The 18,238-nt window shown below is 41.5% G+C and overlaps 1 protein-coding gene across 1 annotated transcript in view; it reads right to left on the reverse strand.

The window, feature by feature from the left end:
* Positions 1–18,238, reverse strand: part of LOC145537822 (uncharacterized) — a 236,423-nt gene that overhangs the window by 156,635 nt on the left and 61,550 nt on the right. Inside the window, exons 3-4 of the mRNA XM_081568714.1 lie at positions 3,275–3,407; positions 2,913–3,093 (exon numbers count right to left, since the gene is read on the reverse strand). The gene's annotated coding sequence lies outside the window, so the exon portion shown is untranslated. The remainder of the gene's footprint in view (positions 1–2,912; positions 3,094–3,274; positions 3,408–18,238) is intronic.

The following is an 18,238-nucleotide window of genomic DNA, read 5'->3' on the forward strand; positions in this document are numbered from 1 at the left end:
GGAGAGAGGAGGTGTGGATGAAACCCCAAAGTGATTAGGAAAGATGACAGTGGAAATTCATTATCTAAGTCAGAAGCAGGATCCCCAGATGCCATTTTCCAAGAGCAAACCTCCTCCCTTGTTCTGTTGGTCCTTGGTGTCTTCTCCTTGGGAGGCGGTCCTCATCAGAGGACAGAAAGATCCCAGTGGCTGAGGTCTTGTCCTCAGACTGGCCCCATGCCACCCACGCCAACAGATGGATTAGAACAGGGTCACGGACAAGCACAGAAACACAATGCATCACTGAGACACCGTGCCAACTCGCTGCCCGCTCCCTGGGGGCCAGCGTCTGGGTCAACAGCTCCCATGTTCATTTCCGCTGCAGATCACTTGCTTATTACGGAAACACGCTCACAAACCTACGATCCATCTCACACATCTGCCAAGACTTGAGCTTGAGCCTTGTGGCATGCCCAGACGGTGTTGGAAGAGCAGTGTGGAGCGTGGGCCATGTAGACCACGGGGCTCGGCATTCACACGGCTTTCATAGCCGCACAAAGCCTGGTGATCACAGCTCTTCAGCCTCCCATTTTCCAGTGGCCCAGCTCCCTGACCATTTCTGCCCACAGCTCCTTGCCCCTGTGGATGCTCTCTGAATTTATAACACATTCCCTCAGCCATCAGCCTGGAGTCATCCAGAGTGGTGCCTTTTTCAGAGACCTGCCCGGGGACTTCCCTGGTGGTCCGGTGGTTAAGAATCTGCCTGCCACTGCAGGGGACACGCATTCAATCCCCGGTCAGGGAACAAAGATCCAACCTGCCTCGGACAAACTTAGGCCGCCCACCACAACTAGAGAATCCATGCACCGCAAACGAAACATCCCGCGTAACACAGGGAAGAAGCAGAGTGACTCAGCTAAGACCCAACGCAGTCAAATCAATAAACATTAAAAACAAACAAGCAAACAAAAAGGACTTGCATGATTCAACGTCATTACTTCAAACTCCTGCCATCACCCAGGTCATGCTAGGTCTGAACTCGTCAGCGTGTCTGTTAGTCACTCAGTCGTGTCTGACTCTTTGCGACCCCCTGGACTGTAGCCCGCCAGGCTCCTCTGTCCATGGGATTCTCCAGGCAAGAATCCTGGAGTGGGTTGCCATGCCCTCCTCCAGGGGATCTTCCCAACCCAGGGATCAAACCTGGGTCTCCCGCATTGCAGGCAGATTCTTTACCGTCTGAACCACCAGGTTTGTGCTTACCTGGATGAAATTCATCCACATTTGTAATGACAGACACGCCCCTCTCCACAACCCTCCTCAAATATTCTATCCACCCCAAGTGCCTTTATTGACTAACTTTCTTCACATATGGACATGTAACATGTGAGCATTTGGAGTTTTCTCATGGGTCTGATGACCAAGTAAACCCACAGTCTAAGTGTGGTGTTTCAGGAAGGGATTAAAAAAACATTGGTATCATGTCATGGAGGTAAATTCCTTTCTGGATGGGGAAGACCAGCAACCCACTCCAGTATTCTTGCCTGGAGAATCCCATGGACAGAGGAGCCCGGTGGGCTACAGTCCATGGGGTCACAATAATAATGCATTGATTGTTAGTGGCTCATTACTTGTGACAAACATGTCATGCCAATAGACAATGCTAATAATAAGAAAAACTGGGCGTGAAGTCTATGAGAACTTGCTGAACAATCTTCATGATAATTCTGTTAAGTCTAATACTGTTTCAAAATAAAAGTCTATTTAACAAAAAATGAAAATCCACAATATATACTATCAGAAGGAACTAACCATTTTCATGCGTTATATGATCAGAGAAAGTTACACTAACAATATGCATTGCTTCCTTACATTTAAGCTGAAGCCCTTCTTAGGAGTTTTGAGAATAAATCAATAAAGTCTTTTTATTAGATGCCATCTTAAGTAATTAATTTAGAGAGATAATGGCATTGACATAATTAGGATCCTGAACAAATTACATCCTTATCCCTCAGAGGGCAGACAGAATGCAAACCACAGTCACAGAGAACTAGCCAAACTGATCACATGGACCACAGCTCAACTAGACTATGAGCCATGCCGCGTAGGGTCCCCCAAGATGGACGGGTCATGGTGGAAGAGTTCTGACAGAATGTAGTCCACTGGAGAAGGCAATGGCAAACCACTTCACTATTCTTGCCTTGAGAAGCCCATGAACAGTATGAAAAGGCAAAAACATATCACATTGAAAGCCGAACTCCCTGGATCAGTAGGTGCCCAATATGCTATGAGATGGTTGGATGGCATCACCAACTCAATGAATATGAGTTTGAGTAAACTCCAGGAGTTAGTGATGGACAGGGAAGGCTGGAGTGCTGCAGTCCAAGGGGTAGCAAAGAGTCAGACACGACTGAGCCACTGAACTGAACTGAACTGAGCTAAATTATACTCTGTGACACCAGCTATCAACTCACAACCAGGGACTCAAAGGATACAAATTTGCACACATGCTTAGTTGCTCAGTCATGTCCAACTCTTTGAGATCCCATGGACAACAGCCCGCCAGGCTCCTCTGTCCATGGGATTCTCCAGGCAAGAATACTGGAGTGGGTTGTCAATTCCTCCTCTAAGGGGTCTTCCCGACCCAAGGATCGAACCCACATCTCCTGTGTCGCTTGCCTTGGAGGTGGATTCTTTACCCTCTGAGCCATCGGGGAAGCCCCAATTTACACCTACACAAAGTAGTAAGTTTTTAGGCCATTGGACTAAAACAGAGTGTCAGCTGCATCAGACTCTGAGAAAATGTTAACAGAGATAAAGGAGCTAGTTCTGACTTAAAGTAAAAAATAAAAAAGTTAGCCAAGTGCTGTCTCTCGGAGACAAGAACTCAGGAGACCACCGACATGAGCAAGAAGAAAACGTAGAAGGAAATTTACCTGGCGAGTGATTGGTTTCCATTTGTTCCTTGAGAGATCGGATCTTGGATTTCAGTGTGTCAAATTCCCTCTGCTGTTTCTTCAAAATGTAGTTTCTGGTGGCTCCAAAGTCATCATTTTCAGGAAAACGTTCTCAGGAACATGAGCAGGTCTCATGGATCGTGGACAGTATCTTTCAAGACTATTCATGTAAAAGAGAGGGAAAGAGTGAGGGAGAACATGATGGATGGATACAGATTTATATTTTAATTTATCAGTTATAATAACTATTTTTATTGTATATTTTATAAGATATTTTATTTTATAAGATAACTGTGCTCAGTCGTGTCTGACTCTTTGCGACCCCGTGGACTGTAGCTCACCAGGCTCCTCTGTCCATGGGATTCTCCAGGCAAGAATACTGGAGTGGGTAGCCATGTCCTCCGACCCAGGGATTGAACCTGTGTCTCCTGCAATGCAGGTGGATTCTTCATCATCTGAGCCATCAGGGAAGCCCTATGTATAGGAAAGATAACAGATGAAAAACTACTGCTTAGCACAGGGAACTCTATTCAGGGCTCTGTAGTAACTTAAATGGGAAGGAAATCTAAAACAGAGGGGATATAGGTATACATATAGCTGATTCACTTTGCTGTACAGCAGAAACTGACACAGCACTAACACAGTATAGTAAAACAACTATAATCCAATAAAGTTTAATTTAAAAAAAAATTAAAAATCAAAAAAATAAAGGTCCCCAACATATCAGTTAGGATCAACCAATTTAAAAAGCAAACACAGTGCCATAAATATTTCAATAAGTTACATAGTTTGATACAAATGTTTTAAAAACATTTCTTGAAAATAGTCTTCATTTTAAGTAATATTGTAATAATTAGTAGTATTGGGAGTAACAAGAGGTTCTTTCTATAATCAACTCAGTGATTTAACTGGAAGGCAATTCTTAGATGAATATTGAAATCCTCTCTTAGAATATGGCTGTTTTTTTTAATATATTCTTGTATTTTTTCCTGTAGCTTTACTTTTTGCTTATTTCTTGGCCATGCCACACAGCTTGTGGGATTTTAGTTTTTTGACTAGGGATGGAACCTTTGCAGTGGAAGTGTGGAGTCTTAACCACTGGACTACCAGGGAGGTTCCATTGCTCATTGCTTTTAATCATTGCTTTTTTCCTAATTTTTGTCTCCTTCCTTATTCCCAAGGAGACAGATTTTGCATAACAGAAAAGTAGTTAAAGTCCATTTAAAAGACTCAACCAGGAAGGGGAACACATGTAAACTCATGGCTGATTCATGTCAATGTATGGCAAAAACTAGTACAATATAGTAAAGTAATTAGCCCCCAACTAAAATAAATAAATTTATTTAAGAAAAAAAAAATAAATAAAATACAATAAGAACTTAAAAAAAAAAAAAAAAAAAAAAGACTCAACCAGAAGAATGAGTGAAGACTACGTTTCTAGGAAAAATAAATGAGTAGGAGGTGAGGAAAGTTCTCCAGAATAGAATTTTCATTCTATTTCCTTCTCAAGTAATGCTGACAACACTCCAGGAATATGCCCATGAGTCTATCCTGAATCTTTGATCCTGAGGCAGTTTGTTGATTTTTAGAAGACAAACACTCATTTGAGATGCATGAAAATAGCCATTGATTTCTGATAGTTGTTTCCACTTCTGTGTGTGTGAAAAGTGATACTGTCCCTTGAAAACCAAGTCCAGGGAGCACACAAATTAAGTTAGTTCTGAAATATGAAGTTAGACCCTAGAAACCAATAACCAGGGTATCGCCAGTCCTAGCGGTCTGCCTCATAGAGATTTAATGAATGCCTTCAAGGGTCCACTTAATAAGATTTTATTGAGTTTAAGGGGGAGAAAAAAGATAGCCAGCATTTTTCACTCTGCATTGAGCTGATGGACACAGAAATAATAAAACATAAGATATGATAATGCCAGCACATTTAAGTTAGCTTGCACAAAAAGGTCATCTTTTGAACCTTTTTTTTTTTTTTTTTTTGCTGGATTCAAATGAACTCTCTAGATGCAGAAGAGGCAAATTTCAAAACTGACTGTGGGGGGAGGGAACCAAAGGTACTCTCTCTCAGATAAAGAAAATCTCGCTGTGATTTCAATAGTGCTCCCATGTGGTTTATAAATGGTCGTAATTCTTAAAACATCGCTAGAGAGTGGAATTTGAAAAACGCATTATAAACTATATTCCCTTTAGAAAAGATGTCACAATATTGAAAATCATGAGTGATTTGCCTTTTAGAAACTTTTAGAAATTTGCTCTCCTTGTACATTTTAGAGCCGTACTTTATAGTGGAACCGTCTCTGCAGTGATGAAAATATTCTGTGTCTGAGCTGTACCCTATGCTAACCACCAGCCAGGGTTAGTTACAAACTTGCATGTATTTAGAAATACTAGTTTGAAAGAATGAGTTCCATACATGAAATTCCACATATTTCATAACCATGTGCAAATTCAACCCTTAAAAACATCCTTTAAAAGCATCTCTATGCATTTCAATGTAGACTGCAAGAATTATATATACAGATTGGATTATTTCCAAAATTATGTGAACCTATGGGAATTTTGCTTTCTTTGGTCACAATTCTGAGGGGTTTGTATCTGATTTCAACCACAAAATGTATAGACAAAATATGCTCTTTTTTTAGAAAAAGATTTTTTTTTTTTGATGTAGACCATTTTAAAAGTCTTTCTTGAATTAGTTACAGTACTGTTTTTGTTTTATACTTTGTTTTTTTGGCCTGGAAGCATGTGGGATCTTAGTTCCCTCACCTGGGATCAAACCCACACCCCCTGCAGTGGAAGGCAAACCTTTCACCACTGGACCACCAGGGAAGTCCCCAGAATATGCTCTTTCCTTATAAAATACCGGAAGAAAGACTTGAAGGCCCCAGTGATACAATGTCATTTCTCTTTGATGCCAGACACAAAACCACAATGTTGTCTGAGATTAAAGAAACATTATTGCTATTACTGTCATTATTATGATCCTTGTGCTTTTTTATTTTCTTCTAAAGAAAAAAGTAAGTGCATATAAAAATCAGGGTTTAGTCTCAATGTGGACTACAGCTACTGCGTGTTCTCTCAGCACGTTTTTTTTTTTTTTCTGTTTTATTGAGAAATAACTGATATGCGTGTGTGTGTATCTCACCATAAGTTTAAGGCATACACCATGATGGTTTGATGTAGAAATATTGTCAAACAATATCCACAGTAGGCTCCACTAACACGGCCACGGTAACAAGCACATCATTTTTAATATAGACACGCACTCTGCTTGAATCTAGGACAGGGTGAGAAAACCGTTTTTAAAAGGTCAAGATAAGAATTGTTTTAGACTTTGCAGACTCTTAAGGTTCTGTTGGAGCTACCCAGTTCTGTTCCTTTAGTTCTCATGAAGCCACAGAAATGAATCGGGGTTATTTTCCAATAACGATTGTTTGATAAATTAGGTGTCAGGTTCAACTTGGTTGGCGGCCGTGGTCCACTAACGCTTGACAAAGAGTAACAAATTCAGGCAATTCAGGGCTTCTGTTTTATTTTCTCATGGCCAGTTTGGAATGTTGATCTCTTATTTTAAGGCTGTGTACATAGGCATGTCCTCTTTCTTCTTAAAAATTTTTTACATTTATTTATTTTGCTGCACAGGGTCTTAGCTGTGGCAGGTGGGACCCAGTTCCCTGACCAGGGATTGAACTCAGGTCCCCTGCATTGGGAGCACAGAGTTTTAGCCACTAGACCACTGGAAAGTTTCTCCTCTTTCTTAATAGTAACCATTTTCCCCAAACTCAAGCATGGAAGCAGTCAGCTGTCTTGCTGGTCTTGATGAACAAGGTGACCTTGCTTACAACAAACTCGTTAGATGTCAACCTAACTAGGAGACATCAAAGTCATTTTCAAACCCTTCAAGGACAAATTTCCAATGTTCAATGATATTGCAATTTTTTTTCTTAATTGCTCAGTCATGTCCGACTCTTTGTGACCCCATGGACTGCAGCCCGCCAGGCTCCTCTGTGCATGGGATTCTCCAAGCAGGAACACTGGAGTGGGTTGCCATTCCCTTCTCCAGGGGATCTTCCCCACCCAGGGATCAAACCCAGGTCTCCTGCATTGCAGGCAGATTCTTCACCAACTGAGCCACCAGGGAAGCCCATATTGCAATTAATGTTGCTATAATTATCTGATAATCTTTAGAGTGGATTTTGAATGAGAGTAACTGCCTTTAAGGGGTTTCCCAGGTAGCTCACTGGTAAAAAAAATCTTCCTGCCGATGCAGGTTTGATCCCTGGGTCGGGGAGATCCCCTGGAGAAGGACAGAATACTATATGTTTTGTGCAATTATATACCTATATATAATACTACATATTTTTATATGTTGGGATAACGTATTATTTAAACCAAAATTTATATATATTGAATATATACATATATTCAATACATATGTAAAAGGGATATTATATTATTTATCAAAAAATTTATATATAGATAACATATATGTACACATATACACATATATAGGCAGGGTATATTATTCAAATCAGTGCCCATATATATAACATACATACACACGTATATGTATACATATATATGTTGTTGCTTAGTCGCTCTGTCGTGCCTGACTGTGACCCCATGGACTGTAGCCCGCCAGGCTCCTCTGTCCACAGGATTCTCCAGGCCAGAACACTGGAGTGGGTTGTCACACCCTTCTCCAGGGGATCTTCCCAACCCAGGGATCAAACCCATGTCTGCTGAACTGGCAAGTGGGTTCTTTACCATCTGAGTCACCAGGGAAGTCCTTATAATAGGGACGTATTTATTTAAAGCAAAATTATTGTTTTTACTACCCTATTATTTAAAACAATTATCCTATTATATTATTTTATTATTAACTATCTTACCTTAATTTATTAAGAATAATTATATCACTTAAGTAATTGATTGCATTAATTATTTTATACTAATAATATTAATTAATAATTGATTTACTATTAATTATCCTAAAATTATCCTATTATTTAAAGCAAAATTTATGGAACATACATACACATACATGCAAATGCATACATATAGAGAAATAGTTTATTATTTAACTAAGAATTACTATATATAACATACATATATACATGTGTGTCTATATATATATACACATATATATATTATAAGTTAATAAATGTCAGACTTTCATTCAATAAATATTCATGGAGAATGAGTTTGAGGTAGCCTCTGAATTTAATGACAATCCTTTGTATTTTTTTTACATACTTATTTATTTGGCTGTCACAGGTCTTAGTTGTGGCATGTAGGATATAATTACCCGCCTAAGGGTTGAACCCGGGACCCCTGCATTGGCAGTGTGGGGTCATAGCCACTGGACCGCCAGGGAAGTCCCCGGCTCCTCTGTTCTTACATATCCATTAAAATTAGTGAGACTTCCTTCTTTTTCATCATAAAGCCTTTTCTTCCACAATAGCTGTATTTATGGCCAGTAGATCCATCATTTTGAAACTAAATAAAAACAGATCATTTTGGAGAATATTCCAAAGAACTAAGACATGACCCTGTTAACCTCGGAGACTGTGCTGGAGTGGGGGATGGGTATTAAGGGTTTTGAGCGGCTGTGAAAACGCAAGCTATGTGGACCTTGGCTTTAATTCTCCACAGGGATTTGCAACAGCAGCCTCTGGCTACGGGAAGGTGGACCAGGGGTGACAGGGATGACTGGGTACAGGAGAGAGGACCAGGGCTGCAGGGAAACTGCATTTTCTGAATTAATGTCCACTGCTGTGTTTCCCTTACTCTGACCCTCCCATTTTCCCTCTGTGCATAAGTGTGACTCTACCTTCCTGAATTCCCCAAAGTGAGTATCGTCCTTTGTAGGTTCTCCCTTATCATCAATGGGACCGTCGAGCTTTTAACCTGGAGAGCCTTCTCAGTTGAGACTAAAAAACAGTACAATGGACATGAGTTTCAGTAAACTCCGGGAGTTGGTGATAGACAGGGAGGCCTGACGTGCTGCAGCCCACGGGGTCGCAAAGAGTCGGACACGACTGAGCGACTGAACTGAACTGAACTGAAACAAGAACAGGGACTTTCCTGGCAGTCCTGTGGTTGAGACTTCACCCTCCAGGGCAGGGCGTGCCGGTTCCATCTCTGGTCTAGGAGGAATACATTTGCCTGAGGAGCAACTGAGCCCACTCAAAACGAGCACTGAAGCCCGCTCGCCCTAGACTTCATGGTCCCCAGCAAGAGAAGCCCCCCGCAACCAATGAGATGCCCACAGGCCACAACTCAAAGAGTAGTCCCGGCTCGCTACAACTAGACAAATGCCCTCAGACATCAGCAAAGACCCAGCACAGCCAGAAATGAATGAATGAATAAAATCCCTTAGAAACAACAACGCAGAGACTTCCCTGGCGGCCCAGGGATTTAAGACTTCTTTCAATGCAGGAAGTTCAGGTTTGATCTCTGGACGGGGAGCTAAGATTCCACAGGCCTTGTGGCCAAAAACCCCAGACGTGAAATAGAACCGATATTGTAACACACTCAGTAAAGACTTTCAAAATGGTTCACAACAACAACAAAATCTTTACAATAATATTTAAAAAGCTTTTCTTTCCAATTACATTGCTGCTATCACCATTCGCTCTTTTTAATTATTAATCCATTTTGTGTATCTTACTGATTTCTTTATATTGCCATTGCTTCCATATTTTCAACATGACTTTCCAATGAGATTAGCTTCTGTGTTTGACATAAAATGTCTTCCACAGGTTTGCATGAACTGTGAAGACAATGTGCCAGCTTATTTGAAATATAGATCAAATAGAGACTTATGATAAGGTCTGTATCTCACTCTTGGCTCTATTGACTCAGAATATGATTCTGGTCTCATCAGGCTGAAGAAAATGACAGAAAAAAATTCTTCATAAATGCAGCTTATTGGGAGAATGTAATAATCTAAAATCAAGCGCAACATCTTTATCATTGAGGGTGGTGTAACTGGCTTGGTGGCAAGTGTCCCCAGGAGACAGTCTCGGAGGGTGAGTGGGAAGACAATCTGTCATAATTTGTGCAGGGCTATAATAAATTAATAGATATCTATTTGGAAATTTAAAGGGAAGAAGCAAAGTGAGACATCACAGGTGTAGCAAAGACATGAAAATAATGTTACAGCGTATCCATGAATGGGCATTGAGCCACCGTGGAAAGATATTAAGTATGTTGCATGTGCAACATTAAAGTTTTTCGCACATGCAACATTAAACTTTTACAGATAGACACACTGAATGAGAAAAATATATACATTCAGCAATGTCACATGGCAAATATCAGTCTACGCATCAGTTTCAAAAGTTTATGGAAACCTTGTGTTTTATCCATTAGGATGTGTCTTCTCAGATTATCTATGGCATTTTCACAACAACCAAGCACAGAGATAAGGTTGGGGATCAATGAAATTCTTGACATGTGCACCCAAGGGGGACTAAAACCCACAGATCTTGGGACTTCCTCGGTGTTACAGTGGTTAAGACTGCACCTTCCAAAGCAAGAGGTGTGGGTTCGACCCCTGGTCAGGGAGCTAGGATCTCTCACGCCTCACGGCCAAAAACCCAAAACATAAAACAGAAGCAGTGTTGTCACAGATTCAAGAAAGATTTTAAAAATGGTGCAGATCAAACTTTAAATAGAACCCACAGAGCTCTGTAGCCCGGATCCAAGTAGCACCTCCCCATTGTTGACTCTCTGTCTTGCCAGTACTGGGGTAAATGGGGAAAAGAATCCAGACACGAGAAAAGAAAAACAGCTAGACAGGCATGAAATCAGAGAAGAGAAATGCAAGACAAAGGTTCGACCGTGAGACACAGAGATGAAAGAGGGAGAAGGGGACGACAGAGGATGAAATGGTTGGATGGCATCACTGACTCAACGGACGTGAGTGTGGTCAGGGGCTCATGTTCTGGGTTCTCTTCCTGGTCGGGGAACTAGATCCCCCTTGTCTCAGGGCATAGCCAAAGTTTATTTTTAAAAAAGAGGTAAGCATAAAAAAAACACACTGCGTTGGATTCCTGTGGCTGCTAAAACAATCTATCACAAACGGTGTAGCTAATGATCACAGGCATCCATTCTCTCAAGGTTCTGGAGTTGAAGTCTGAAATCCGGGTATCCCTGGGGCTGTGTCTTTTCTCAGAATATCCCAAAGAATCCCTCTGCCCCCCCACTCCCAGCAGCCTCTGACATTCCTTGGCTTGTCACTTCCTTACTCCCATCTCTGCCTCTATCATCACATGAGTTTCCTTGAGTATCTCTCTTTCTACATGGACGTCTCCTCTCTGGGCACGTGCTTAGTTGCTCAGTCATGTCCGACTCTTGGCGACCCCATGGGCTGTAGCCCGCCAAGCTCCTCTGTCCATGGGATTCTCCAGGTAAGAATACTGGAGTGGACTGCCATTTCCTGTTCCAGGGGATCTTTCGGACCCAGGGATCAAACCTGCATCTCCTGGATTAGCAGATGGATCCTTTAATACTGCACTACCTGGAAAGGCCCTCTGTGCATGTATATTTCTGTATTTCTTCTCTTCTTATAAAGACATCAGTCATATTAATGATGAGCCCACTCTATGCCTACATGACATCTTAACTTACATCTGCAAACACTGTTTCCACATAAGATCACAGTCATAGGAAAGAATGAAAAATAGAGCTACCATATAACCCAGCGATACTACTCCTGACCATATATCTAGAGAAAACCATAATTCAAAACAATACATGCATCCCAATGTTCACAGCAGCGCTACATACAATAGCCAGGACAAGGAAACCACCAAAATGTCCATCAAGAGACGAATGCTGAATAAAGAAGATGTGATGCATATATACAATGGAATATTAGACAGCCATAAAAAGGAACAAAATAATGCCGCAACATGGACAGACGTAGAAATTATCATACAAAGTGTAGTAAGTCAGAGAGAGATAAATATCATATGCTATCACTTATAGTGATAAGGAATCCTTTTTTAAGGAATCTTAAAAAAGCAGTAAAAAAAAAAACAAAAAACCTTATATGCCAAGTAGAAACGGAATCACAGACACAGAAAAGAAACCTATGGTTACAAGGTGGGAAAGCAAAGATAGTTCAGTTGCTCAGTCGTGTCCAACTCTCCCCGACCCCAAGGACTGCAGCACCCCAGGCCTCCCTGTCCTTCACCATCTCCCGGAGTCCAATCAAACTCATCTCCATTGAGTCGATGCCATCCAGCCATCTCATCCTCTGTCGTCCCTTTCTCCTCCTTCCTGCAATCTTTCCCATGGAGGAGATAAATGGAAAGGGTGGGGTTGACACATAGTCATGACTACATATAGATAATTAACAAGGACCTACTGTATAGCACATGGGACTCTACTCAATACTCTGTAATGACCTATAAGTGAAAGGATCTAAACAGGAGTGAAGTGAAGTTGCTCAGTTGTGTCCGACTCTTTGCAATCCCGTGGACTGTAGCCCACCAGGCTTCTACGTCCATGGGATTTTTCCAGGCAAGAGTACTGGAGTGGGTTGCCATTTCCTTCCCCAGGGGATCTTCCTCACCCAGAGATTGAACCTAGGTCTTCGGCATTGCAGGCAGACGCTTTAACCTCTGAGTCACCATGGAAGCCCCTAAACAGGGGTAGATACATGTATACTTATAACTCATTCACAGTGTTATATACCACAAACTAACAATATTGTAAATCAATTAAAACCCCAGTAAAAATTTCTCCAGGAGATAGTGGAAGACAGTGGAGCCTGGTGTGCTGTAGTTCACAGGGTCACAAAGAGTCGGAATCGACTTAGCGACTAAACAACAACCACCTAATCCAGAATTTGGAAATGAGCAATAACACTGCGCTACATTAGCTGCTGGAAGATCTTATGAAGAGCTCAAAGGAAATGTAGAAAACTGCTTCGTTTCAAACCATCGCTATTGGGGGAAAACGCCAAACTGAAATTCACATTGCAATGCTTGTAGTGCCTCATCTAAATTTGACAGTCACATAGTCTATTGTAATTTGCCTATTTTAACAAGAGTATCAATCAAGTGGCAAGTATTTGACAGTGTGTACATATCACTAAACAAACAGCATCAAAAATGAGAGCAGTCACTCAAAATTTCAAATTCAAAACATTGAAAAAAAAACGTCTTTAATGTTTAACATTTTCTGGAAATCAGTATGCTTTTCATAATTTCAGTTTGCGGCGTATAAGACGGGGAGGTAGCCTCAAAGAACAGCCATCACATACAAATTCCAAAGACGATGCATGCTGTGTCCCTGCAACAGAAATTTTTAAAAATGTTGCTCCTGCAAAAGACATTTTCAAAAGGTAAGGAATAGCACTTGCCTTCTGGTAGAGTGGATGAGAGTCCACCCGCCAATGCAGGAGACACAGGTTTGAGCCCTGGTCCAGGAAGATCCCACATGCCACAGAGCAACTAAGACCGTGTGCCCAAACCACTGAAGCTGGAGTGCCTATAGCCCGTACTCCACAACAAGAGAAGCCTTTGCGATGAGCAATGTGCACAATACAACTAGAGAATAGACCCTGCTCGCCGCAAACACAGAAGGCACAGGCTTGTCCCAGTGAAGTCCAGTGAAGTCCCAGTGCAGCCAAAACTAAATAAATTATTCTTAAAAAAATTATCAAAAATTTTCATCAAAAAAATCCATATAAGTGCTTCAATATCTACTTAAAACAGTAAATAAAATGAAAAGGTCACTTCTCCATAAATGAATTGTAACCAGTCGTATAGCTTTGGACATTTAATTTGACATGGTCCATCATGTTTTATGTTCTGCAATTTCACACATTATGAGTCTTAAAGATAATAAGATATGAGGAGATATCTACATTTGGGGTAAGTTCCTGGTGGCTCAACTGATCAAGAACCTGCCTGCTGATGCAGGAGATGCAAGAGACTCGGGTTCAACTCCTGGGTTGGAAAGATGCCCTGGAGGAGGGCATGGCAAACCACTCCAGTATTCTTGCCTGGAGAATCCCATGGACAGAGGAGCCTGGTAGGATACAATCCACGGAGTTGAAAAATAGAGACAACTGAGTGTCCAAGCCCTGTATGAATCCTCAGTGGATCCAGTTACTATTTATTCTCACATAGCTTAAAAGTTCAAATACAGGTGTGCCCACCTGTCTGTGTGGTTAAGGCTGAAGCCTACAGGAATGCAATGCTAGAACAATGAGCATGATGGTTGGGTAACTGTCAAAGTTCTATCGCATCGGTCCCTTTACAGAACCCCTTTCACACCAAAGTCCATCTCACACATTTGTGTTCAAGACAGTGGTAGCACATACTGAAATAAGAAACTGTTTCTTCATTTTCTTAAAAGATTTTGAAAAGTCTTCACTGAACTTATTACAATATGTCTTCTCTTTAACATTCTGGGTTTGTTTTTTTTTTTGGCCACTAGGCATGTGGGTTCTTAGCTTGCAGACCAGGGATTGAACCCACACTCACTGCACTGGAAGGCAAAGTCTTGACCACTGGACCACCAGAGCTATGCCCCATTTCTAAAAAGAAATCTGATGCTTTTTAGTATCAGAATTTATTTCAGACAGAAGCAAAACAGCCCTTTATAGGAAGGACTGTTATTTGAGCTTTCAAGTGAAGCGTAAAAATATCAGTGAGTAATCCTCCTTTTCATGTTTATAAAGCTGTGGAATTTACATAGTGCTTTCCAAGCATTTTTCTTTTTATTCTTGCAGTGAAAAAAAAAAAAAAAAACTGAGAGGAGGATAAGCATTATTAACTCAGTTTTATGGAGAAGAAAATGTAGCCGCAAATCATCACAGGAGTTGCACAATATCTACCATCTAGAAAGCAGGAAACAGCCCTAGAACCAGTCCTCTTAAACACGTATTTTTCTTACTATTCATCTTTGGCTCCAAGAGTGAAAAAATTCTTAGGTGTGTCTCTCACATTGTACTTTTTTTTTTTTTGGCTGCACTTTGAAGCATGTGATCTTTTCTAAAAAATGTATTTATTTATTTTAATTGGAGGCTAATTACTTTTCAATATTGTGGTGGTTTTTGCCATACATCGACACGAATCAGCCATTGGTGTGTATGTGTCCCCATCCTGAATCCCCTTTCCCACCTCCCTTCTCACCCCATCCCTCTGGGTTGTTCCAGAGCACAGCCTTTGAGTGCCCTGTTTCATGCATTGAACTTGGCACTGGTCATCTAACTTACATATGGTAATATATATGTTCCAATGCCATTCTCCCACATAGTCCAAAAGTCTGTTCTTTACATCTGTGTCTCTTGCTGTCTTCCATATTGGGTCATCGTTACCATCTTTCTAAATTCCATATATATGTGTTAATACACCATGTTGGTGTTTCTCTTTCTGACTTACTTCACTCTGTATAAATAGGCTCCAGTTTCATCCACCTCCTTACAACTGACTCAAATGCATTCTTTTTCATAGCTAAGTAATATTCCATTGTGTGTATGTACCATAACTTCCTTATCCATTCATCTGCCGGTGGACATCTAGGTTGCTTCCTAGCTATTGTTAACAATGCTGCAATGAACACTGGGGTACATGTGTGATCTTTAGTGGTTCCCTACCAGGGATCGAACCTGTGCCCCCTACATTTAGATGGCCAACTCTTAACTACTGGAGCATCACCAAAGCCCCCTGTGTTGCACTGACTTCTTGAGCAGGAGTGTTGGATTTAAACTCCCTTACATGTCACCTACTGCACAATGTTGGGTGAATGTTTCCACTGGTAAGAATTTATACATTTCTGATGGTGTCCTGGAGCTGTTGGAATGGTACAGACAGACAGATTAGTTCTTGTTCAGTCGCCCAGTCTTGTCCAACTCTGTGACCCCACGGAGTGCAGCATGCCAGGCCTCTCTGTCCCTCACCATCTCCTGAAGTCCACCCAAGTTCATGATCATTGCACCAGTGATGCCATCCAGCCATCTCATCCTCTGATGCCCTCTTCTCCTCCAGCCCTCACTGGACTTTTCCAACGAGTAAGCTGTTCGAATAAGCATATTGGAGCATCATTCAGCATCAGTCCTTCCGACAAGTTTTCAGGATTGATTTCCCTGTTTTAAAATGCAGTCACGTCACAGACAGATATCTTTTCCTATTTTTGTTTTTCTTTTTTGACAGCCTCTTGGCCATCGTCCTACTTATTAGCACTTCCAAGAGAAGAGAGGAAGAGGAGCTGAAACTACAACGTGTCGATTTGAGACACCGGGTCTTGTATTAGGCCCATCAGCACCTGGAAATGTTTAGATGATTGCTGCTCCCCTAGGATTGCTCAAAGCCACCGGCCCTACACAACCTGTGTCCCTACAAAACAGCAGAGAATTCCGGCACGGGTGTGCCGTGTAGTTATTTTTCTGTCTGACGGTCGCCATCACACACTTCGCCCAAATATATGCCAAGAGAGGATTACACCGGGTGGGTTAGATCACAGAATATTGGAAACCATGATTTGCTAATGTGAAACTAACCTTAAGAATATTAAGACACCGGGTGTGTGTGTGGGGGGTTCCCTGGCAGTGCAGTGGTAAAGGATCTGTCTGCCGAGGCAAGAGACATGGTTTGCATCCCTGATCCAGAAAGAACCCACATGCCTCAGAGCAAGTAAGCCTGGATGCCACGACAACGGAAGTGATGCCACGTACCCACGTGCTCTCAAGCCCGTGGTCTGCAAGAAGAGAAGACACCAAAATGAGATGCCTGTGAACCACAAAGAGCGACTACCACCACCCTACTCGCCACAACCAGAGAAAAATCCCTCGCAGGAAGGAAGACCCAGCACCGTCAAAAATAAATAAATTAGAATTTTTAAAAAAGAACATTAAGACACCAATTTACTTCACATGGGCTTCCCTGGTAGCTCAGCTGGTAAAGAATCCGCCTGCAGTGCGGGAGACCTGGGTTCCATTCCTGGGCTGGAAAGATCCCCCTGGAGAAGGGAAAGGCTACCCACTCCGGTATTCTGGCCTGGAGAATTCCATGGACTAAATAGTCCAAGGGGTGGCAAAGTCGGACACCACTGAGACTGAGCAACTTTCACTTCACATGACTTTAAATTTGAACGTAAATAATCACGTGATCATTCACCTTTCTTTCAGCTAGTATGAACTGAACATTCCAAAGGAAACAATGGATATAAGCCGGGGTGAGTTGATTCTTGCTTTGGATAACCTGTGTCAATATGACAGCTCTTTGATTCCCCAGAGTTAAATTATTAAAGAATCCCACACATGTCAGAATTTATGGTCTGTCTAGAATTATCACAGGCTTAAAACTGACATATATGTCAACTAATACTGAACATGGGCTTCCCTCGTGGCTCAGATGGTAAAGCATCCACATGCAATATTGAACAAGAGAGTCAATAATACTCGATGGATAGTTTCTTTGATAAAAGGTGATGAAAAACCTAGATAACCAAGGGAAAATCATGAAACTGAACATCTATCTTATATCATCCACAAACATTAACTTGAAATAGATTTCAAACTTAAAACAAATGGCCAGAAACTGTCAAACGCCTACAAGAAAACACAGTGTAAATACTCTTTTCTTAAAGGATTTTTTTGGTGCCAACCATTTTTGAAGTCTTTATTATATTTGTTCCAATATTGCTTCTGTTTTTTGTTTTGGTTCTTTGGACATGAGGCACATGGGGTCTTAGTTCTCTGACCAGGGACTGAACTCACACCCCCTGCATTGGAAGGTGAAGTCTCAACCACTGGACCACCAGGGAAGTCCCAGAAATACTTCTTGACACGGGTCTTGACAATGATTTTTCGGATAAGACCTCAAAGGCATAAGCAACAACAACAACAGCAACAAAAAAACCACTCAGGACTAAACCAAACAAAAAAGGTTCTGCACAGCAAGAGAAATGATCGACAAAATGAAAAGGCAACATAAGGAATGAGACAAAATATTTGCAAATCATATATGTGGTTCAGTTCAGGGTCTTTTCTAGACAGTCAGTTCTTCATATCAGGTGGTCAAAGAATTGGAGCTCCATCATCAGTCCTCCCAGTGAATATTCAGGACTGATCCCCTTTAGGATGGACTGGTTTGATCTCCTTGCAGTCCAAGGGACTCTCAAGAGTCTTCTCCAACACCACAGTTCAAAAGCATCAATTCTTTGGCACTCAGCTTTCTTTATAGTCCAACTCTCACATCCATACATGACCACTGGAAAAACCATAGCCTTGACTAGATGGACCTTTGTTGGCAAGGGATTAACACTCA

Source organism: Giraffa tippelskirchi, chromosome Y, assembly GCF_054371585.1.
Source record: "Giraffa tippelskirchi isolate mGirTip1 chromosome Y, T2T-mGirTip1v1.2.pri, whole genome shotgun sequence".
Taxonomy (NCBI): Eukaryota; Metazoa; Chordata; class Mammalia; order Artiodactyla; family Giraffidae; genus Giraffa; species Giraffa tippelskirchi.